Source organism: Mauremys reevesii, linkage group 12 (assembly GCF_016161935.1).
Source record: "Mauremys reevesii isolate NIE-2019 linkage group 12, ASM1616193v1, whole genome shotgun sequence".
Lineage (NCBI taxonomy): Eukaryota > Metazoa > Chordata > Testudines > Geoemydidae > Mauremys > Mauremys reevesii.
The window spans coordinates 30567255-30590368 of record NC_052634.1 but is presented as its reverse complement, the minus strand read 5'-3'; the positions used below and the strand labels follow the sequence as shown (position 1 = coordinate 30590368).

General features: G+C 54.2%; 1 protein-coding gene and 3 non-coding genes across 4 annotated transcripts in view; 2 read left to right on the top strand and 2 right to left on the bottom strand.

The window, feature by feature from the left end:
• Positions 1–23114, bottom strand: part of LOC120375640 (zinc finger protein 850-like) — a gene marked incomplete at its 3' end in the record, with an annotated part of 811498 nt that overhangs the window by 194903 nt on the left and 593481 nt on the right. The window lies entirely within an intron of this gene.
• TRNAS-UGA lies at positions 2695–2776 on the top strand. The gene has a single exon. It is a non-coding gene; the product is annotated as a tRNA-Ser (tRNA).
• Positions 8073–8145, top strand: TRNAK-UUU. Its single transcript has one exon. It is a non-coding gene; the product is annotated as a tRNA-Lys (tRNA).
• Positions 16990–17206, bottom strand: LOC120376544. Its single transcript, XR_005587402.1, has one exon. It is a non-coding gene; the product is annotated as a small nucleolar RNA U3 (small nucleolar RNA).

The window sequence follows — 23114 nt, the reverse complement described above, 5'->3', positions numbered from 1 at the left end:
AAGTCCATCTAGCCCAGTATCCTCCTGTCTTCTGACAGCGGCCAGTGCCAGGGGCCCCAGAGGGAATGAACAGAGCAGGGAATCATCAAGTGATCCATCCCCTGCTGCCCATTCCCAGCTTCTGGCAAACAGAGGCTACAGGCACCATCCCTGCCCACCCTGGCTAATAGCCACTGATGGACCTGTCCTCTGTTCATTTATCTAGTTCTTTTTTGAACCCTGTTATAGTCTTGGCCTTCACAACAGCCTCTGGCAAGGAGTTCCACAGGTTGACTATGCAACTGCCCTGAGTTTACCCCCCACCCCGGGTTATATATGGAAAAGAGGATGAGGATGAGGACAGCCACGATGTGTCTGTCACTGGCTGGTGCCTCAGTTTCCTCTAGGCAGCAGTGCTGCAGGCTCCTTTGGTCAGTTCCCATACAGCTGTGTTGGGGGAAGGGGGAGTAGAGGCTCATGCCCCCCAGCCCCACACCCATCCAGCAGCAGCTGGGGAATCCAGGCCAAATTTAACCCTGGTAGCTGGGCTGGGATTAGCCTGGGCCGGGGTAGGGCTGGGGAGGAATTGCGGGGGAGACAGATGCACCCACTGTGAGGGAAGATCCTCCCATTCCCTGCCAACTCCCCTCACTCCTTGCAGCACGGCGCCCCCAGCACTTCTTTCTCTGTCGTGGGGGTGTCTGCTGCCTGCTTCTCCCTTAGCATCGTCTCTCCCCACCCTGGAGCACTGACATCACCCGTCCTATGCAAACAGGCAGGCCCTGGTGTGCCCCGTGGCGCTGCCCTGCAATTGGGGGGGGCAGCTGTTGGATGGAATATGGGGGTGGGCAAGGCTGGGGACCAGGACTCCTGGGTTCTCCACCCAACTCTGGGAGGAGAGCGGAGGGGGGTTAGTGGGTAGAGTGAGGGAGGGACAGAGCTGGGATCCAGGGCTCCTGGTTTTCTCCACCTCCTGCAGCTGCCTCGGTCCTTTCAGTGCATTTCCTGTTCCAAATTCATTTGCTGACTTGTGCAACCCACCCCAGAGGTGGCTGCATCTCAGTGTTGGGTGAGGCACCCTTGGCTGCATCACCTCCTAACTGCGTCTCTCTCTCCCTGTAGGTGACCCTGCAGCACTCGGCAAACATCCGCAAGATCGTGGGGGGGCGCTTTGAGCATTGGGCAGGCAGGGGCCAGGAGCCCAGCCCCCCCCCCATGGGACCCAGCACCCCCCCTACTTTTTACAGGGATTAAAGAGGGGCAAAGGGGGGCAAATCAGAGGAGGGAGGTGGCCAGGGTCTGAGCACGGGGTGGAAATTGACTGGTGGGGGGGTCAAGCAGCTGGAGGCAGAGTTAGGAGAGGGGCTGAAGTGCAAAGTCAGGGAGGGGGGAAGGAGCCGGGTTAAGCCCAGGGGGAGGCGCTGCCAGAGGGTTAAACCCCGGCACAGGCAGGGCAGAGGGGTAACAGTTACCCCGGGGGGCTGAGAGTCCAGTGTTTGCAAAAACAGGGTGCGGGGAGCAGAGGGGCTTTTCTATTTCCCCTCCCACAGGCAGCACCTCTCAGCATGGGCTTCCCAGGGCTGGGCTCTTAAAGGCACAGGCATCCCACTGCCTAGACACTGCAGCTCCTCTCTGATGTAACCTACTGAGGTGCTGCAGTAGGAGACTCAATTCAGTGAAACCGGCATTTCCTATACGCCCCCCAGCCAGGGGGCTGTGCACCCCCTCCCCCGAATTTCCCCAACACCCCCAGTGGTCAGGTAGTTACATGCAGCGCTGCCAATGTTGTCACTGGCTGCAAATCTGAATGGAAATTGAAACGTTAACACACACTTTAAAAGCAGATCCAACGTATGAAAAATACTTGTACCTGAGAAAGTTTAATAGGTTTGAAAAGTCTGGACAAAGCCGGGTTTCCTCACCCAGCTGTTGTGTTTGCTGACAATGTCGGTGCATTGGCTTCGGCAACGTTGGCCAACCTCAGAATTTCAGATGATGATTTGGAAGCAAGGTGTGGATGACTCTCCCCTGACAGCTAGTGATGAGCCAGGGTTGGGGGAGGCTTTGGGACCAGACTGTATTTACATGAACTCACCTACTCTGCCGAGGTGTCCAGCAGACAGAGCTGGGCCGCCTCTGCTCTAGGTGCCCAGAGGAGGAGGGAAGGTGTGTGGGGCTCCAGCCTGGGGCTCTTCCTCCCTCCTGCCAAGCCCTGACTATCAATCCCCGCCCTGGCCCTTCTTTCTTCAAGCGCCATGTGGGCCAGAGGAAAAGTGTGGCAGGAAGCACCAGGGCCAAACTTGTGGGCACCAGGTGAAGCAGCAAGAATCCCAACCACCAGGGTAGCAAGTTCTAGAGCCCCAACCCATTGTGGCCACCCCAGCCAAAACCCTAGCTCTAGGAGGTGTGAGTCACCCAGCAGGAGGGGGAAGATTGGCTCTTGCACAGCTGGAGACAGGGAAGTTGAGCACTGGGAGCTCCAGGGCTTTACCACAAACCAGCACAAGGTCCCACTGAGATTTGAACTCAGCTTGCAGAGTCCTGAGTGCTGCCCATTACCCTATGGGACAAGCTTATGCTGCCTTCTCTGCACATCGGTGACCCTCATGGGGCTGGCTTGTGTAAGGGGGCTCTTCTGTAGTTCAGATGACTTCACGCCTGGGCATTATGATTCTTTACCAGTTTATCTGGCATTGGGGCAATTTTGTGCTCACAGCTGAGATGGCCGAGTGGTTAAGGTGTTGGAGTTGAAATCCAATAGGGTTCCCCTGCGCAGGTTTGAATCCTGTTCACAGCGAGGCCTGTGTTTTAGCCGGTCTCTCACCCTGGCAATACCTCTGCACAACCCCCTGAGACACTCTCAATTCTCTCCAAACCCAAGTAAATCCTGTTCTGCTCCTTTCATAGAGATCCCTGGGACACCACCTCACACTGTGTCCCTGAGGGGTCAGGCAAACTCTCAGCACCTGAAGCCTCTGCCACTCACCTGGTGCCCCATAGATCAGCCATAGCCCTGGTTCTGCTCCTCTCTCCAGAGTGTGAAAAGACTCGAGTCAGCGACTCCATGGGAGCTATGGGGCTGCAGAACCAACAGAGGAAAAATAGGTGCTCAGCGCCCACTGGCAGCCAGCTCCACCCCCACACTACAGGCCTTGCTGACAAGCTCCTCCTCTTCCCCTTCAGGGCATCCCACCTGCCAGTGATCAGCTGTTCAGTGGGGTGCAGGAGGCACTGGGTGGAGAGGGGGAGGAGCAGGGATGGGAAGAGGTGAGGGAGGGAGAAGAATGGGGACAGGAAGGTGCAGGGCAGGAAGAGATGGGACAGGGGTGGGGGTTTGGGGGAAGGGGTGGAGTGGGGGCGGGGCCTGGGCAGGAAAGGGGGGATTTGTCCCAGACCACAGACCCCTCTAGGGCCGGCCCTGAAGGGAAGCACCGACTATCACAGTGACAATAGAAGTGACCAGCATTGCGGGGGAGGCTGAGGGAGATCCGCACTCACCAGGTCTCTTCTCTCCCCCACGGTGAGCCAGACACTGCTCTCTCCTGGCTCTCACTCTAGCAGCTGGACGCCAAGGAGCCATTTCCCCACAGGAAGTGCATCGAGTGCCCCTGTGGTGCTGGGGAGCTGGCGCTGCTGCTGCCTGTGGGGCTGGCAGGGGGGCTGATGTCTGCACAGACTCTCAGCTGCCAGGCCGGAGGGGGCACTTGGGACCTTACCAGACTGGCTCAGTGAAGACGGGGGGTTGACAGAGCAATACAGACGCTCTCCAGAGCACGGAGCAGCAGCCGCCCATGCAGCCAGGCAATGAGCATTTCCCACAGCCTGGAGCCGAGGGGGAGGCGGCAGCTGCTGTTCCAGCTCCTCTGGGCCAGGCCCTGTCAGCCAACAGCCACTTCTTACTCCCCACAGCTAAGGGCGCCGGGTTCCTCTGGTGGGGGTGTGGAGCAGCTGTTCGTTTTCCTGTTTGCACTCCTCTGCGGTGTGAAAATCGGGGAGGGGAGGCAGAAGCCCCACTTCCCTCCCTAAATGATGCCCAGTGGGGGAAGCCAGGACAACGGGGGGGGGGGGGGGCGGCAAGTGGTGGCCAGACTCTCACCGCCAGGGTCTCGTCTAGCTCAGGGTCCAGCTCAACCTCCTCCCCGCACCACTGGCCCCCAGTCCCCTTCCACCACCAGGTCAACCCGGGCACTAGGGCAGGAACGGGGTGAGGCAGCAAGTCAAGCTGAGCAAGGCAGGAAAAAGCGAGTCTTGTCTTCATGGGCCACTCACAATGATGTCCTTTTTTATGCCACAGCTGACATAAACCTCCTAGCCAGAGAAGCATCAAACTACAATAGCATTATACAGCTGACAAAGTAGCTCAGTTGGGAGAGTGTTAGACTGAAGATCTAAAGGTCCCTGGTTCAATCCCAGGCTTTGGCAGGCCCTTTCATCCCTCTTTGTGCAGGGGTGGCTTGTCCTCTAGGAGCACAGCTCTGTGGCACTGGTTACTGCTTGTTTTCTGGGAGGGCAGCAGCACCTTTACCTGAGGCAAATACCTCATTTTGAGATCGTCAGCAGGACAACAGAGCTTGGGCTTCTGCCCCGAGCTGGCCAACCTGCAGGGCCAGGAATAGGTTTTTTGATGCCCCAAGCAAAAAAATTTTTTGGCTCCCACAGCAGCCCTGGGCTCTCACCCCCCCTGCACTAGTACCCCACCCCCTGCCGCCCCAGCCCTGGGCTCCCCCCTACCCCAAGCCCTACTGCCCCGGCCCTGGGCATCCCCACCACCAGTGCTGAATGCCCGCTCCCCCCTCGCCTCCAGCTGGTCAGGCACTGGCAGGGTCGGGGTAAGCAGCGGGGCTCCCGGGCCAGGCCTCAGCCCAGAGTCCCTCCAGCCAGGGGTCCCACCTCCAGGACTGGCCGGGACCCGGGAGGGCAGAGCCGGGGGACCGGCCCGGCCAGAGGCTGAGGAGCTGTGGGCAGGGTAGCCCGAGAGGGAGCAGAGCCCCGGAGAGCGGGACGTGGGCCCCGCATGGCAACACCCCACCCTCTATGACCCTGCTGCTGCTGCTGCTTCTGGCCGCCCTGCCGCAGTCCCTGCGGGGCTCGAGCCGCTTCGCCCAGCCCCGCACCTGCAGGCAGTGCCGTGTGCCCCGCGGGGCGGCCCCCAGCCAAAGTGTCCCCTAATCGGAGCCTGCCCAGCCCCGCCACAAGGTGTGGGTGCTGCTCCCCCATGGTGCGAACTGCAGCAGCCCCAGGGCACAACGTGCTGCTGCTGCCATGGCCAGGTCTAGGCGTTTCCCACCCGAAACAAAACAAAACAAAAAGACGGCCAGAATGCCGCCCCTGAAAATGTGCCGCCCCAAGCATGTGCTTGGTTTGCTGGTGCCTAGAGCCGGCCCTGCCTGCCCACCTGACCTTTAACAATGGGGGATGGGAGCTGTCTTTCCCACATGACTTATTTGGTGACCCAATATGGCGGGAACAGAGTGAGGCAGGACGGCCCTTGGAGATGGTGCCAGAGGGGGCAGGGACTGGGGATGAAAGCTCCTCTGCAAAGCTGAGTGACGACAGTACTGGGGAAGGGGCATCTGTAAAGGTGTCCACGCAGGGCTGCCCAGAGGATTCAGGAGGCCTGGAGCAAAGCAGGGGAGCTGTGGCGCTTGTACTCACCCGGTGGTGGTCACTCCGCGTCTTCGGCAGCACTGAAGGGCCCCCCGCCGCCGAAATGCCACCGAATACCTGGATCACTGCTGGGCCAGGGCTCGTGGGGCCCAGGGTCTGGGGCAAATTGCCCCACTTGCCACCCCCCTCTGGGCGGCCCTGTGTCCACATGGAAGGTGGCAGGGATTTGGGGGCCCAGGAGGAGGCACTTGATGTTCAGTGCCTTGGAGCAGCTGGACTTGGACATGGTTGGTGTTCAGGAAATGCACATAAATGACTCTAGGGTAGCTTGATGGGCAGAGGGTGATTGGAGGAAGGGCCCATCTCTCTGGTCCTCCAGGCCAGGGAAGAACAATGGGGTTGGAGTCTTGTTCTTCACATTCATGGTGCGAGTACAGAAGGTGGTGAAGCTCCGACCAGGGAGGGCATTACTGGTGGGCTTTGAGCTCCATGGCACTGGTTACGGCTATATTAGTGTGTATGGTCCCCAGTTAAGGTATGAAAGGAAAGATCAATGGAAGGAACTGGCTCCCTTCCTCTGGACCGCATGGTGTTTGGTGTCAGGGTGGGATTTCAATTGTTGCAGCCGACCTGAGGACCACTGGTACTGTTTTCCCAACTATCAGAGGAAACTCTTCTATGATGAGCACTACCTGGCGCAGGTCTGTAGTGATGTTGGCTTAGAGAACATGTGTCTCCGTAGTGGAACCAGTGGAGGGCGGGTGGTAGCCTCCTATTCCTCTGACCCGAGCTCACACCAGCCGCAGAGGGGGTACACCTTTCTGCAGGGACAGGCCAGGAGTCGCACTGACCGGATTTCCGTGAAGGAGAGCACGTCGACAGCCCAGTGCAGGGTGGAGCCAATGGACTGTTCGGATCACTCAGCTCTCACCGTGTGCTCAATGTGGGCAATTCCCTGACCCATGGCAGAGGATATTGGAAGCTGAACATCCAGAGCTTGCAAGATAAAGGAGCAGGACGGCGAGGCCTGGCGGTGTTGGCAGAACGGGAAAGCATCAGAGGGTCCTATGGCAACCAGGGAGATTGGTGGGAGTCGGTGAGGGAGGAGTTGGCGGCTTTGTTCCAGCGGTCGGGCAAACACCGCAACATTAATGGTGTCAAGTCCTGCAGCGTCGCCTGTGGGATTTCCACAAGAGCATCCAGGCAGGGGAGCCAGTCAGCGTGTGACTGTACGACCGGATCAAGTGACAGCTGGCCGAGTTCCAGGAGATGAGGCTCCAGCTGGCCGATATGAGCGGGAGCACCGAGTGAAGGGAGGGGGTGGCCTCCCCTGACATTTTTGCAGCCTGCAGGGAACAAAGAAAAAGTAGGGGATGGGGACTCAGGGCAGGACCCACAGACGCGGTAGATCAGGATTATAGTTGATGGAGGAGGAAAGAGAGTCCTGCGAGAGGAAGCCACTGGTGGGAAGAACATGAGGCTTTTAACTGGGGGGTCCAGTGTTTGAGCCCCAGTTTTAGCAGCTGGCTTTTAAGCTGCTGTGCAGGCCAGTCACCAAACACATCCTGGATGTGTCCAGAGCCACACAGATGCTGTAGCAATTTCCTGGGAAGGCCCCTCTCTCCTGCTGAGTCCTTAGGAAGCAGGATAGAAGCTCACATCTGCAGGAGCGGGCCCAGAAAGCGCAGTCTCTGTTTGGCAGGAAGCGCTGTGGGGCCAGGTGCTGAGAAAGCCGAGGGGAGAAGAGAGCGGGAGCAGCTGCAGAGTAGCTGTGAGTGCAGAGTGCAAACCTGCCAGCTGAGGGTCACAGGTGTCTAGAGACTGTGACACTATCTGGTTCCCTGGCGTAAAGTTCAGCTGTCAGGACACTGACTAGTGCGAGCTGAGCTCAGATCTCAGGGGGACTCTGGAACCTGCTGCTTCATACCTAAGCATAGGTGGAGTTTCAAGGCTTTGTCTTTCTCTTTCAAATGACACAGGAGCCGGTGTTTTGCCTGCTGGCTGTTGTGACTTGCGCACCAGAGGGGATGCCGGATCCAGCAGGCTGCCCTTGTCTGGAGCCCTATAGGGAGGGATGGGAGCTGGGTTTACTCTGAGTCCTGCAGCTGGGCTGCAGCCAGTCACAGGAGGCCGCCCTCTTGGTTGACCTACTGGCCCAAAGTCACTTTGGCGGCGTTGGTCTTTCCCCAGGGATGCTGAGGCACAGGCCTGAGGGAGGGAGACTCAATCCCCCTCCCTCTTGGTCAGGGCGGAAGAGGCGGCTGTAAGAGCGGCCAGGTTCCTGAGCTGGGTCTTCCAGCGTTTGGGGAGGGTGGAGCTGACTGGGGCATGGTGCTGGCAAAATGCCTCAGGGCGCTGGCGGGAGGAGCAGGCCAGGGCCAGGGCTGGGAAGAGAGAGAGAGAGACCAGCAGGTTTCCTCTATTGTTTCCTACTCTTTTTCTTCCATAGTTTCTCCTCTGCATGAACTTGCTCACTTTCTCCATGAGCCTGGCTAGCTCAGTTGGCAGAGCATCAGACTTTTAATCTGAGGGTCCAGGGTTCCAGTCCCTGGTCAGGCGCTCAACTATTCCCCAAGGTCTTAAAAAGCTCTGTCTTTGGAGTCCTTCTTGATGTTACTTCTTCTCTTCAGGATTTTGCCTTTCCTAAGAAGGGGTTCTGTGTGTGGGTTTGAAGGGGCAACTTCCTGACACCCCCTCTCTCCTCGCAGGCTGGAGGAATAAAGGCCTCTGGGCAGGGGCAGCTCTGGACTAGCTGCAGCACCTGGCGCCCTAGGCAAACCCCGCAATTGTCACCCCCAAACCCCAAGGGCAGAGCTAGGCTGAGTTTTTTTGGTAAACTGGGAAACATTTTGCCCCTTTTTTCCTTTTAATGTTTTTAAGCCTTTTTTTTTAAACAGAGGCTTAATTATTCGGTTTGTCCATCCGTCCGCCTGTCCAACCAATGTTTCTTTCTCCATCTTTCTGGTTCTGGCTGCCCCTTACTACAGCCATAACTTTGGTCTTGAACTTTATAGAGTAGTGAGGTACTTTAAGGGTTAAATGCTAAATCCCAAACCCAAACAACACTAGTTACCTGTGTCTGGCAAAAGGTGTCCGGCAGTTTTGCCACTTTGAATGATTCAAATGGATTTTCAGTGGCATTATAAAAAAACCCAGCAAAGCAGAACCAAACCAATTCATCTTAAACCTTCAAAACAAGAGTTTTACAAACCATGAGTGTCAGTTTAGGTCCTTAAAACCTTACATCATCACACACAAAGTTCTCTGTTGCCTAACATCCCTTGCACTGTGATTACTCCTTTTTACACAACTGAACCCTGACTGCACGTCCATCTTGTACAACCAGAGCCAGCCAGGGGCAGGCAAGTTAAGTGCCAATAGAAACTCCAGTCATTCCTGTAGTGATTTTGATTACATTACCCAGGAGTCAAATCATTTTGATGAGATTATCTCTCCGCCTGCTGCCTGCAGCCGTCCCCTATAGACCATTTCTGTGGGCAAAGGGCCCATTTCCCCTCAGAATGGCTTTAAAGGTTTCTCGGGACAAAACATAGTGGTGGTAGTAGACACTGAACCTGACCCTCTTGTATAATTTAATTACCAAACTTCTATCAAATGTGACTGCACAGAGCTGCACATACAGTTACATTCAGTGAAAGTGAGCAACTGTCCCCAGAACTCACTGCCGGGAGCCTTAAAGTATCTGCCAGTAGCACAGGTACTTTTCATGGCTCTGGCACTGCGTGAGACAATGGACCACTTTCTGGTGGCTGGTTTGTTTCCTACAGGTGTGGGAACTTCTGGCTACATGATGGCGGCTGCCAGACTTGGTTGGACAGGATTCTTTTCAGCTCACCTGAGGCTTGTTCCTGGCCGAACGAGGGCAACCACAGGGCGCCAGCAGAACCAGCTGTAGCTGCAGCAAGGGCGCCTCAGCAGGGGCCGCCGTATAGCGGGCGGGTGTCATGGGACACACTGCGCCTGCTCAATGTCAGAAAATCCCCTTCAGACTAAACCAGTTTGTTTCTTGAAATCAAAACAAGTGGGATGAAAGTTCTTTGCACAAATATTTTGTTGCAAAACAAAAGCATCTCCTGTTTGTCACAGTGTGTTAAATTGTCTCATCACACACAAAGAGGAGACACTTAGACCACAAACATTAGATAAGATGCTTCAGTCTGAGCTAAGTAGTTGCTGCTGTTAACAATTTCAAAATAAAAATACAAATCAAATAGACTATTTCAGCTATTGTATTATGTCATAATCTGATCGGAGTAAACGTGATAGGACACCTCATATTATTCACTACTCCTAGTGACACTCTCCAATGGATCCCCGTCCTCCACCCACTGTGAGGTAGGTAGGAGTGGATCATTATTATCCCTACTTGAAAGAGGGAGAAGCTAAGGCTGAGAAAGGAGAATTGACTTGTCTTAGGTCACACAGCCAGCCAGTGGCAGAGTTGGGAGTAGGACCCAAGAGCCCTGATTTTCAAACTAACCATCAGATCTTGAATTTCAAACATTGAATGACTTAAGTGTTCTCAAATGAGCTCCAGACCAACAAGAGTGCACAGTAATTATTCAGCAAGTATTTGAGGAGAACTGCAATGTTAGAGAGAATCATGAACTGTTCAGAGACCATTAATGCAGAGAAGCAGCAAAATTCATCAAACATAGAACTGCGTCTGACTTATTTACTTGGTCTTAAAAGAGAACAACAAGTACCTGAGTCTCCTCCCTGTCAATAACCCCCTGCTCAGCCAATCAGGGTAGAGACAGAGGATGGGAGGCTGAGGGTTCTCACCAGAGAGCCCAAAGGATGGCCCAGGTCACCGGTGGGAATCACTGCCCGAGCACTATTTCAGCCCCACATTTTTGGGTGGACCTCCCAGAGTGGGAGCTGCAGAGCACTCCCCTGCAACACACACACACACACACATACACACACACACCTCCTGGTGTTGGGAGGGGAACAGGTGAAAGGACAAAAGATGCAAGAGACAAAGAGAAAGGAGGGAGGGATGGATGGAGGAAAAGGTGAAACAAAAAGGACAAACCCTAATGTCCCCACTGATTCTATGGGACAAAATCCCAAATGTGAAATAAAATTCTGCCTCCTTAAGCTTGTGTTTTCCATGCCTAGAATTCAACTATCACCTGATGGATCAGACCGAACAGGTTTCAAACCTCGAGGATGCTCTTACCTTCTAAACAGGGACGGCTCTTTTCTAGTAAAATCACTAAAAGGGAAGGAAAAAACTCGAAAGAGGTTCCTCCTGGCGCTCACGTCCGTGAACCCGAATACTCTCTCAGTCCTCAAAGAGAGACCTGGAGCAGGAGACTTGCTGAAGCAAAGCCACAGGGATCTCTGAGGTTTCCCTGGTCCCTCACCCCTGTCCTGCCTGCCTGATGTCAGCATCTGTCTGTGAGGTCACCACCTTCCCACCACCTTTGACCAATAGTCTGAGGTCCTGCAAAAAGCCTTTGTGATGTCACTGCCACACCCCTCCCTTGCTGTGCTAATGTCCTGCCCCTGGCCAGGCACTTTGGAGGTTTGAGCTACTCCCTGTGGATCACCCCACTCAAGGAGCGTTCGTTCTAGGCAGCAAGCCGGCTAGACGGGAAAACATCAGACGCTGCTCCCAATGCTACACTCAGTTTTTCAGAAATTAGTTGACTTTATGGCCAGAAGAGACCTTTAACATAAGCCATCCCCTCTCTGCACCGCACTCACAGCTGTTGTTCTTAGTCAGTGCAAGCCCAGACGTGCCTCTGTAGAGTTCACCTGCCATCCTGGGTGGAAAACGGGGGAAAATAAGAAGGCACCGTACTCACTATGTTATCTAGGGACTCACTCATCCCTCCACAGCCACCCTGTCCTAAAGTTGGTCTAACACCTAAATTTTAGCATTGGGACCCCGGCCCCAGCCCACTTGGCTTTGGAACCCCTGTCCCCTGCCTAGCAAGTGCTATTGAATTGAGGGTGAGTCCCTCAGTCGGGGTTTGCCAAGCACAGTTGTGCTGCCCTCGATTCACACATCAAGAATAACGACCCTTTGTTTCTCCTGCCCCAATAACAAGGAGACTGGGAATCCAGCACCAGCCACAAGTGATCATTTCGGCAACCCAACCTATTTCCAACATACTGTAAAATCCACATGCAGACTCATACACGAAACCTTGCAAGAAAATCTTCCTGAGGGGGTCTGAAGCACCTGCTGCTGGAGGGAAGGAGGGAGCCATGGGTTGGGATTGAGGAGCAGCATGAGGAGGGGGGGCCTGTGGGTTGGGACTGAGGGGCACTGGGAATAGGAGGGACTGAAGGTTGGGACTGAGGGTCACTGGGAAAAGAGGGGACATGGGTTTAGGCTGAAGAGCATCTTCATTTGGGGATCCAGCAGGACAGGGGAAGGCAGCAGGTGATTCTAATTCCTTAGGGATATTCTGTGTCTTTGTCTGTGTGTGTGTGTGCAGGGAAGGAACATGCTCTATGCCCAGAGGCCTTTATTCCTCCAGGCTGCAAGGACAGAGGGGCTGTCAGGAAGTTGCCCCTTCAAACCCACACACAAAAAGGCCCTTCTGAGGAAAGGGCAAATCCTGAAGAGAAAAAGTAACATCAAAGAGAACATGAGAAAGACAGTTTAAGATCTTGGTGAGTAGTTTATTACCTGACCAGGAACTTAAACCCTGGACCCTCAAATTAAAAGGCTGATGCTTTGCCAACTGAGCTAGCCAAGCTCACAAAGCAAAAGAGCAAGTTGGTGCAGAGGAGAAACTAGTCAAGAAAACAAGAGCGGGAAACAATAGGGGAAACCTGCTGCTCTCTCTGGCCAACACTATGAGTTTATATCGAATTTAGCAGCATTAAATCACATTAACCCTGCACCCGTCCACACAACAAAGCTCTTTATATCGATATAAAGGGCTCTTAATACCGGTATCTGTACTCCTCCCTGATGAGGGAAGTAGCGCTGAAATCAGTATTGCTATTTCGGATTAGAGTTAGTGTGGCCGCAATTCAATGGTATTGGCCTCCAGGCGCCATCCCACAGTGCACCATTGTGACCGCTCTGGACAGCAATCTGAACTTGGATGCACTGGCCAGGTTGACAGGAAAAGCCCCACGAACTTTTGAATTTCATTTCCTGTTTGCCCAGCGTGTGGAGCGCTGATCAGCACAGGTGACCATGCAGTCCCAGAATCAAAAAAGAGCTCCAGCATGGACCGTACGGGAGATACTGAAGCTGATCTCTGTATGGGGAGATGAATCTGTTCTATCAGAACTCCATTCCAAAAGACAAAATGCCAAAGCATTTGAAAAAATCTCCAAGGCCATGATAGAAAGAGGCCACAACAGGGACTCAACACAGTGCTGAAACTTAAGGAGCTGAGACAAGCGTACTAGAAAGCCAAAGAATGAAATGGATGCTCACGGAGGGAGGGGTGACTGACATCTGTAGCTATCCCACAGTTCCCGCACTCTCTGAAAACCATTTGAATTCTTGGCTGAGTTCCCAAAGCCTGAAGGGTCAAAAATATCGTCACAGGTGGTTCAGGGTATATGTCCCCCTGCCCCAAAAGCAAATGGAAAAAAATTGTTTCTCGCCTTTTTTCAATGTCACTGTATGTCTACTAGATGCTGCTGGCAGACGTGGTGCTGCTGCACTACAGAGCAGCATCCCCTTCCCTTCCGGATGGCAGATAGTACAGTAGGATTGGTATCTGTCATTGTCATCCCGTGAGTGCTCCTGGTTGGCCTTGGTGAGGTCGCCCGAGGGCTCCTGGGCAAAAATGGGAATGACTCCCAGGTCATTCTCTTCTTTAAGCTTTGTCTTCTGGAGATTCAGTCTTGCTTGGAATATCATAGTAGCTGGAGACTGCCCTCCTTCCCCATTTGACCTCTACTTGCAGAGGCAATAAAGTCTGTGTTGTTTCAAATTCATGCATTCTTTATTACTTCATCACACAAATGGGGGATAACGGTAGCCTGGGAGAGAAGGGAAGCAATGGGTGGGGTTGTTGCAGGGGCACCCCCTAGAATGGCATGCAGCTCATCATTTCTGCTGGATGTCTGGGGCTCTGACCAGGAGCTGCCAGTTGCCTCTCTGGGTCTTTAGTAGGCTTGCCTGATAGTCTAGACAGGACTGACACTCCATTAGACAAAACTTAAAGAAGGGAATGACCTGGACAGTCATGGGCATGAATAAGCGGGCTGGATAATGGGGATGAGACGACCCTCACATGGTGGAGTTCGGTTCGGTGGGTTTAGGGCTCAGGGAATAGAGTCCAGCAGGGGGGGTTTACACGTCTCCTCACCCCTGCGGGTGCACGAAGCCACGCCTGCTCACTCTTGGTATTGGCGGTGGCCGGTGATGTGCTCCGTGTAAATGTCTCTAGACCAGCGAATAGTGTCCGAGACCATTAGGCGTCTCATGAGCCGCACGTAGTGACCGCCCACCCCACAGGTCCAAAGCACACGTTCATTGCAAGGATCCCAGGCGCCCAGGGCCCCAACAATCAGGGCGTCGGTGCAGACCTCATAGCCGTTTGACCGCAGGGTGTCCGCCAAGGGGGCGCATTTTTCGAGCTTGTGGGCTCAGGCCTCGCGGAAGGCCGGGGTCCTGTTTTCAAATGGAATCGTCACGTCGACGAGGATGATCTTTTTCCGATCCTCGTCTGTGACGACAATGTCCGGGCGCAGCGGGCTGTCGGTGTCGGGGATGGTGCGGTTGATGGCGATTTCTCCCAGGTGCGGAGCGATGGCCTTTACTAGATGGTCCTGGACGGCGTTGTGGCCAGGGGCGGCTCTACAAATTTGGCCGCCCCAAGCAGTCATGCCCGGGAGGCGCCCCCGAGCCGCGGGAGCAGCGGCCCGCCCGCGGGCAGGCCGGTGGAGGGGCCGCGGGGCGCGCCGCTCGGCTGGACCGCCCGCCTCGGCGGGCTGGTCGCGGGTGCGGCAGCTCCGCTGGCGCTGCCTCCGTCATGGCGGGGGGAGGGCCAGCCGAGCCGGGACCAGCGAACCGTCCGCAGTCACGCCTGCGGAGGTCGACTGAGCCGCCGGCCAAGCGCCCCTCTGCAGTCACGCCCGCGGCAGGTCCGCTGCTCCTGGGGCCCGTGGACCTCCTGCAGGCATGACTGCCGCCCCTGGGAAAGGGCTGCCCCAGGCGGGTGCTTGCCCGCTGGGCTCTGGAGCCGGCCCTGGTTGTGGCGCAGCTGCCAGGCTCTGGCGTGAGGCTTGCAGCTGCACAGGACGTGGGGCAGGGTCTCCAAGGCGTACCCGCACCTCCAGCAGCGCTTGTCTCGGTTCCCGTGGCGGATGGCTCCATTGAGCGGGACGCAGTTTAGTTGGGCGCGGTCGTCTGGAGGACAGTCTGGAGCAGGAAGTTGTGTTCGTAGCACCCCTCCAATGGCATGAAGCCCTTCTGGGCCAGGCTGATGGCTCCCCCGGTCGTTGCCCACTCCGTGATTCTGGCTGCCAGGCAGCTGGCGTATTGCTTGTACATTGTAGAACACAGAGAGATGGGTCTCCAGTTGCTGGGGTCATCTCGCTCGCCCTTCTTGTGGATCAGGACCGTCATGGCCTTCTTCCAGGAGGTGGGAGACCGGCCAAAGCGCCAGCACAAGTTAAAGATGCTGGAGAGGACGAGGCAGCCGGGTTCCCGCTTCTTGAGAAGGCTGTAGGGGATGCCATCTTTTCTGGGCGCGGTGTTTTTGGTTCTGGAGAGCCTGGCCATCACCTCTTTGGGTGTGAAGTCGGCCTCTAGACCGTCTGCATTGGTGACGCAGGGCAGTGGGCGGAAGCACTCCAGGCACTGCGTGCCATTCCTGGGCTTGCCGCTGAATACTTCGAGGAAGTAGTGGTAGAGACGCTCGGGTGGGATCATGCAGTAGGACGAGGGACCATACAGGACCTTTCTTACAGCCTTGAGAGGGTTTGTTTTATACAGCTTCTGGATCTTTGAAGCTGCTGCCAGGTTGAAGCAGCAGCTGGCATTTCTTCTTCCACTTTCTCCAGTAGTGCCACAATTCGGGGTGGGCCGTCTGAAGGCAGGCTGGGTGGTTTCCTGATTAGGCATTCGCTTGGAAACAGTCTCTGCAGAGAGCTCATGGTTGTAATACAGTATAACTTGTCACTGTCATTATCAACTTGCAAAGCAGCAGATTTAAAGTTTATTAGAGAATATTTGAAAATAGATTATACAAAGTGTTTGAAGCGTCAGTTATTGTGTCATTGGGGGTAACATACAGGTTGTAGGGGGATGTTAGTATTTTGGTATTGGACAGCATATACATATACACAGTCTGTCATGTCCCCAATGTGGGGTATATGGTGGGTGAGTTCAAGGTACAGCCAGCAAGCAGTAAGAGCACATCACTCATACAAACAGGTTGTGGATAGTCATGGGCATGAATAAATGAGCAGACTGGGTAATACAGTATAACTGACAACTATCTTTGCTAACTTGCAAAAGACAAGGGGATGCTGTTGTGTAGCACTGCAGTACCGTGTCTGTCAGCACCATCCAGTAGACATACAGTGATGGGGAAAAAAGGCTGAACAGTCTCCATGATTGCCGTGCTATGGCGTCTGCCCGGGCAATCCAGGGAAAAGGGCGCGAAATGATTGTCTGCCGTTGCTTTCACGGAGGGAGGAGTGAGTGACGACATTTCCCCAGAATCACCCACGACACTGTTTTTGCCCCATCATGCACTGGTATCTCAACCCAGAATTCCAATGGGCGGGGGAGACTGCAGGAATTATGGGATAGCTACCCACAGTGCAATGCTCCGGAAATCGATACTAGCCTCAGTACATGGACGCACACCGCCAAATTAATGTGCTTAGTGTGGCCGCATTCACTTGACTTTATATAATCTGTTTCCAAAAACCGGTTTCTGCAAAATTGGAATAAACCCATAGTGTAGACATACCCTGACACAGCTTTAGAACCCTCTACCCAATATATGGCCAAGAGACAGCAACTCTCAGAGCCTGTGTGGATTGTCTGATGGGCTTGGGGCCAAGAGCAAACTGCGTACCCGCTGCCAGAGCAGGAGAAGTAAAAATAGGGGCTTCCTGAAAAATGGGAAGGGAAAAAGAGAGAAGCAGAGAGGCAAGTGGAAAAGGAAGAGAACATGCAGACACAGGATCCTACCTAAATTCTTAAATAGATTACAAGAAAAAACAGAGAGAGAGCAGCATAAAGAAATTAAAAAAAAACTTTCAGTAAGAACTGAATTAGAAACCTTTAAAACACCAGTTTTCACACTACCTTTACTTTTCTTCCAAATTCTACCAAAAGAAATTAAGACTACAGAACTGAACAAAAGCTTTAAACAAACTCAGATAACAGAAAAGAAAACCAAAACATTTATTTTTAAACTTGTTTTATAAGGACTAACCACTCAGTCTGTGTTCTCTTCCTCTCAGCTTCCCAAAAGGAAAGCAAGAACAGTCATCAATAGCAGACAGCAGATGCATTAAAGCACCACTGTCCACTCGCTTCATGCTCAGAAGAGAACAGTTTAACTCCTCATCATGGTTAGCAAGGTCAGACACTTTCAACCACACTTCTCTAGTTACAAACTATAGAAATGATCCCTGAAAGTATAGTCTTAACAAAGCTGTTCTCGGCTACACACCCAGGCTAATGTGGGCAAGCTTTCTTCCCATGGTGAATGTTTTCATACAATGGGTTTCACCCCCAGCGAATTAAAGAACAAAAATCTAAAACCAAGTTCCCATTTCATTAAAGCACAATCGAGGCAGCTTTAGCACACTGGCCATTAGAAGATGTTTATGTCGCTATTTACAGACACACACCTCCTGATTAGCATGTGGAGCTCCTACCGACCAATCAAACCCTCTTGCTGTGCCATACCTCTCACAGGCTCCTCTGTGCCACATGACAGCTTGTCAGGCACAGACAATGCGGACAGGTCAGCCCTTTCTAGCATGCTCCGCAGCTGTTTCTCTCTGGCTTGCTTTCAAATTCATCTGCACTAGAAGTTTTTGCAGGGATCTATGTTACCGGTGGTACCTGCACCAAATCAGTGGCTCTCAACCTTTAGAGACACCTGTAACCCTTTCAGGAGTCTGATTTCTCTTGCATACCCCCAAGTTTAACCTCACATAAAAACTACTTGCTTACAAAATCAGATGCAATATTTATAAAAAAAATAAATCCCTTGAATATAAGTATTGTACTTACATTTCAGTGTATAGTATAGAGAACAGTATAAACAAATCAATGTATGAATTTTAATTTGTTACGAATTTGCTAGTGCTTTCTATGTAGCTTGTTGTAAAACTAGGCAAGTATTTAGATGAGTTGATGTACCCCCTGGAAGACCATTGGATACACCTGTTTGAGAACCACAGCACTAAATCACCCTTACTTTTAGAACTGGTGCCACTTGAACCAAGGCATTCGGAACCATTTCAGGGCTAGCAGACAGTGGCAACACAGCTGCACTAGGTCTGTTGTTCCTCCCTGCACAATTCCCACTTGGAAAGAAGAGATCTTCTGCTCTGACCCTATTTACTATTGTGAGCTGCATAGGCAACTTTCTCTGTTATATGAGCAGAATCCACACAATATATACTACCTGCATGCAGGGCCGGCTTTAGGCCAATTCAACCAATTCCCCTGAATCGGCCCCACCCCTAAGAGGGCCCCGTGCCCAAGCCCTGGTACTGCGTACTGGCAAGAGCTGGTGCGCTGTCCCTGGGTGGCCCGGCTTCTCCAGGGGCAATTTAAAGGGCCTGGGGCTCCCAGAAGGGGTTGGAGCCCCAGGTCTTTTAACTTGCTACCAGAGCCCCACTGCTGGAGCCCTGGGTAGGGCTGCAGGGCTCTGGGGGCTATTTAAAAAGTCCAGGGTTTGCATTGCTTCTACCGCCCCGGCCCTTTAAATAACTCCCGGAGCCCCACCACTTCCCCAGGGCTCCCTCGGCTATTTACAGAGCCTGGGCAGGGGACGCAGGGGAGCCCCGGGCCCTGTCAATAGCCCCTGAGCCCTGGGCTGATGCTGCTACCCCGGTGGGGGAGGAAGAAAGAGGGGGCACTCACTGTACAGGGTGGGCTGTACCCACACCCCCTGCCCACACCAGCCCTGCACCCCCTGTCCCGCCTCCAGCCAGCCCATCTCCAGCCAGTCCAGCACCCCCAGCCCTGCCGCCAGCCCTGCCCGCCCCAGCCCTGCACCCTTGCCCTGCCTCCAGCCCCGCACCCACTGCCCTGTCTCCAGCCAGCCCTGCCCCCCAGGCCCTGCCCGCACCAGCCCTGCACCCCCTGCCCTGTCTCCAGCCAGCCCGTCTCCAACCAGCCCTGCACCCCCTGCCCTTCCTCCAGCCCTGCACCCCTTGCCCTGCCCGCACCAGCCCCGCACCCCCTGCCCTGTCTCCAGCCAGCCCGTCTCCAGCCAGCCCTGCACCCCCTGCCCTGCCTCCAGCCCTGCACCCCCTGCCCTGCCCACACCAGCCCCGCACCCCCTGCCCTGCCCGCACCAGCCCCTGCCTCCAGGCAGCCCTGCACCCCTGCCCTGCCCGCACCAGCCCCTGCCTCCAGCCCGCCCCCGACCCCAGCCCAGCCCGCACCAGCCCTGCACCCCTTACCCTGTCTCCAGCCAGCCCCTGCCGCACCCCCCTGCCTGAAGCCAGCCAGTCCTGCACTCCTCTGTTTCCAGCCCTGCCAACCCCTGCCGCATGCCCTGCGACCCTGCCTGAAGCCTGCCAGCCTCACACACCCCTGTCTCCAGCCAGCCCTGCACCCCTTGCCCTGCTTGCAGCCAGACCCTACCTCCAGTCAGCCCTGCCCTGCCTCCAGCCAGCCCCATGTCCACTGGTGCCTGCAGTTCCCAGGGCAGTAACCCTGCACACCTGCTTCAATGAGGGGGGCAGGGAGCAGCTGGGACCCACACATGTGCACACCCCCAGGGATTGGCGGTGACCCACACATGTGCACACCCTAGGGTGACCAGACAGTGAGTGTGACAAATTGGGACAGGGTGGGGGTTATTAGGATCCTATATAAGAAAAAGACCCAAACATTGAGACTGTCCCTATAAAATCAGGACATCTGGTCACCCTAGCACACCCCCAGGGAGTGGCGGGGACCCACACATGTAAAACGGAGCTCGTTTCTAGTTCAGGCCCATCTTTTTAAAAAATAACTGTAGGTAGGGTTAACATACAGCCGTATTTTCCCTGACATGTCAGGCTTTTTGGTTCTTAAATTGCCATCTGGATGTATGGTAACCCTATTGGTACAAAAAATACATACTGTGGCACATCCCTTAAATCAGAACTTTTTATAGGGAACCGGTTGCTAAGAAATGAAAGGCTTTTTTTTACTTTTTTTTTTTTAGTCATCCCTGCCGGGGCCCCGCCGAAAATGTTTGAATTGGGCCCCACACTTCCTAAAGCCGGCCCTGCCAGCAGCCATGGGTGGCGGGGGAGCCCCCACAGCCCCACACCACTGCGTATGGACCCTGCAGCTCCCAGCTCCTACGAGCGGACCCCAGAGCTCCCAGGTGCTGCGGATGGACCCAGGATTTCCCAACAGGCATTGATGGCGTGAGGACCCTGCAGCCCCACGTCATTGCTCACAGACCCTGCAGCTCCGAAGACTCTGGAGCTCCCAGCTGCCACAGGCAAGAGAGGGAGCCCCCAGCGCTCAGACACTGCAGGCAGAGCCTGGCGTTCCCAGTCACCAGGGGGTGAGGAGAAGCAGCAGCCAAATGCCATTGCAGGTGGCGCCGTAGCTCCCAGCCACTGCAGGTGGATGCCAGAGCCTCCAGCTGCCATCGGGACCCCACGGCCCCTGGCCGCAATGGGCAGCGAGGGGATCCCATGGCTCCCAGCCGCCACGGGCAGCGAGGGGACCCCACGGCTCCCGGCCGCCACAGGCAGCGAGGGGACCCCATGGCCCCCAGCTGCCACGGGCAGCGAGGGGATCCCATGGACCCCGGGTGCCACAGACAGCGAGGGGACCCCCCAGCTCCCGGCTGCCACAGGCAGCGAGGGGACCCCGCAGCCCCCGGCTGCCACAGGCAGGAACCGTCACCCAGCGACCGGCAGAAAACAGCAGCGGGCGAAGGCATCAAGCAAAACCTCAGCTTCTGCTGCTGCCACTCCTTCAAGTGGCTCTCGGTTTGCCCTGTTCACTCTGTGTTGCTGCCGCTCCACGGCATTGTCCTTCACCCTGCTGCTGAGAGCTCCTGTGTCGCCACCAGGGCCGGCTCTAGACCCCAGCGTGCCAAGCGCGCGCGTGGGGCGGCATTTTCCGAGGAGGGTGGCAGGAGGGTCCGGCGGACCTCCAGCAGGCATGCCTGCGGAAGCTCCACTGGAGCCGTGGGACCAGCGCACCCTCTGCAGGCACATCCCCCCGGAGCCGCGGGACTGGCACCCGGCAGCGCACTCCCTGCGGCATGCCGCCCTGCTTGGAGCGGCCGGATTACTAGAGCCGCCCCTGGTCGCCACTTCCCCTGCTGCCACCTGCCTGTCTCCTGCAGCCTCTGCGCGGCCACCTAGTGGGGGAACCTCGCTACAAGTGCAGCCTGGGCAGCCTCTGTCATTGCAACACCATGGGCAGGGCGAGAACCGCCAGTTGGGGGAGCCTAACGCCCTGCCCCGCCCCTTCCACCTGAGGCCCCGCCCCTCCTGCAAACACCCCTGTGCCCAGCGTACACCAGCCCTTAGATCCCTCTTGGTATTTCAGTGCAGGCACTGACCTGTGAGAGGAAAACATCAGCTCACAAACACAGAGACTGAATTCCCCACATTTAATCTCGCTGCACTTTCCAGAAAGTCACAACATTCATTTAGTTCTTGCTAGGACAGAGAAAAAATAAGTGACACTAAGTTTTTGGCTCAGTTAAATAAAATTAAGTATTTAATTAACATAGTAAAAATCTGTACTGATTCCGCTAAATAACACCGTAACATGAAATAAGAAGAGACAAATCTTGTCAGTGATGACTAATTTCGCAAATGATCTTCCCATTATTAATTTCCACGCCGCCCCCATTGGAGGTCTGGGCACCTCCAGTGTCACTGCTCTGTGTTCACCTTCCCCTTAGAATTGTTCTCGGACATTCCCAAATTTGGAAAATTGTGCAGTTCAGAATGTGAATAGTGACCCCGGCTCCTTCCTGCACCTGCTCTACATTGCTCCACAGCAGCTTCTCCCCCTGCAGAGTCACCCCAGCACTGCAGCGCAGCCGCCCAGGGTTTTGCAAAAATTAATAATACAGAGTTTGGAGGAAAGTAAACATTTGTGAGTTGTGGAAATAGTAAAAGTCAACAGTTGTGGTGTTACAAGAAGGGCAGTTTTTGGTTTAATAATAAAACCCAGTTATATAAATGTAACTGTATGTGCAGCTCTGTGCACTCACGTTGGATGGAAGCTTAGTAATTAAATTATACAAGAGGGTCAGGTAAAGTGGCTGCTACCATCACTATGTTTTGTCCCGAGAAGCCTTTACAGCCATTCTGAGGGGAAATGGGCCTCTTGCCCACAGAAACGGTCTATAGGGGATGGCTTCAGGCAGCAGGCGGAGAGATAATCTCATCAAAATGATTTGACTCCTGGGTAATGTTAGCAAAATCACTAAAGGAATGTCAGGGGTTTCTATTGGCACTTAACTTGCCTGCCCCTGGCTGGCTCTGGTTGTACAAGATGGACGTGTAATCGGGGTACAGTTGTGTAAAAAAAAATGATTGCAGTGCAAGGGCTGTTAGACAAAACAAAATGTTTTGTGTAATTGTGTAAGGTTTTAAAAACCTAAACTGAGACTTATGGTTTGTAATATAATGTTATGAAGGTTAAACTATGGAAGGAATGTGCTTTTTCCCAGGACGTGTGCAGTGTATATTGGAGAAAGGGTAAAAGAAATGCAAACAAAACATGGTACTTAGCTCAAACCCTATTAGGGCTCCAAAGGGAGCCACAATAGGCTGTGGTTTCTTTTTCAGATCTGTGTGTTTTGAAGCAGAAGATGGAAGTGGAAAGTAATCAGAACTCAGGTGGAAGTTGTTTGTGTCCCTTTTAAGACAGTCTCTGAGCTGCTGATGGCTTTGGATCCAAAAGCAAGCCCGAAAGCCGGGGTGAATGCAAATGACCTAGCTGATGGGGGAAGGAGAGAACTGCCCATCAGTGGCTGCACAAAGGAGCTGCAAATAATAAATACATCTGGTCAGCAAACAAGCTACTGGAAGACTCAGATTGTGGCCCTCCAGGAAAGGGAGGTGAAAAAACAAGTCAAGCCTGAAAATAAGGGGGACAGGTTAACCCTAAGGAGTGTGTGTGTGTGTATACAGTGCTAAAGCTAAATCTAAAGTTGTCTCTCAGCTATTACCTGAGGATAAACTTAAAGCTTGGTGCAGCAGAGAAACTATTGCAAACTTGGTCTGTTGTACAAGAGGGGAAACTGAGGCACACCACCTCCTGAATTTCATAAATGACCAGTGAGTGGGGTAATTCACTATCTAACTATAGAACAAAATAAGGACAGCCTGGAGGTAAT